This window comes from Hyla sarda, chromosome 3 (genome assembly GCF_029499605.1).
Source record: "Hyla sarda isolate aHylSar1 chromosome 3, aHylSar1.hap1, whole genome shotgun sequence".
Lineage (NCBI taxonomy): Eukaryota > Metazoa > Chordata > Amphibia > Anura > Hylidae > Hyla > Hyla sarda.
Genome location: NC_079191.1, coordinates 392,507,202 through 392,508,449, shown reverse-complemented (window position 1 = coordinate 392,508,449; position 1,248 = coordinate 392,507,202).

Sequence of the window (1,248 nt, the reverse complement as noted above, 5' to 3'; positions counted from 1 at the left end):
GTTCACGGTCAGGTGGAGCGGCCCGGGTGGCTAGCTCCTTCACAGCCTTAGTCAGTTGTTCAATGTTCTGCCTAACACTCTGTAAATCTGAGGCTGCAGTGACTGGCAAAGTAGAGGACACTGAGGCGGGACTGGTGAGGGAGGTGGTATAGATCTGGCTACCACCCCAAGAGGCTCGGGAACAGGTGTAAGGGGCACACAAGCTTCCTCTAACTCAGCCCCGGACTCAATCGCCTGAATAGCCAGTCTTTTGAAGCAGGGAAGGACAAGTCTGGGTTTTGGACCGCTAACATTCTCAGCTGGGCTTTGTCCCACTTATTATGAGCCCCATGAATAAATCTGTCCATTAACACTTTATTTCCCTGCTCGGGAGTTATACCATCTTGTTTTTGGACAGTCTCTAGGGCATTATGTAGGGCTATGGGATATGCTCTCAAGGTCTCACCTGGCTTTTGTCGCCTTTCATACAGCCAGAGATGTACCTCTGATGGAGAATGTGACTCAAATACCTGATACAGTCCTTCAAAGATCTGTTCTACAGTTGCTTTCTCGGAGGTTGGCCAGGTGGGGACTTCCTCTAGCGCTGGTCCCTGAAGTTGTCCTGTGAGCAATTGCACCTGTTGATTAGGAGGGAAAGTGTAAAAGACAAACAAACTCTGGATTCTCTCTTTGAAATCCCTCAGGATGAAGGGGTCTTCATTGTAGGTAGGGAGGACAGGGTTCCCCATGAATACCGGTGCAGACGCTGGAACACCAGGACTTTTGATGCTGACTGCAGGTAGAACTGGCAAGATCCTAGCTGCTGGGGCAGGTGATGACCTCACTGCTGGAGATGAAGGGGCGCTGTCGCCTGGTTGATCTGGAGAGCTGGGTTCTGACATCTTGTTGAGTTTTGGGGGCCTGTCGCTTTTAAAAGAATAAGGTGCTTTCCCTTTTAAGATGATTGCTGATGTGCTTGGACTTCACTGCTGGGGGTACTGTAATGGAGGATCTTCCTCTATTTTGCAGGCACCCGATTGTAATCCGTCTTGTGACCAGACTTGCAGGTCCTAATTGGTAAATGCTAGCAGGTACTGACACCGGAAACTTAATACTGACAATCGTTGGTGCTTGTAGAGTCTGCGCTGCAGCGGCTGCTTGACGGATAGCGGCAGAGACGGACACAGCAGCCAAAACCTCCAATATGGCTGTGCCCAGGGAACTTCCTGTTTTGGTCCGGTCAGCAAAATCTTCCCCTGTGCAACACAG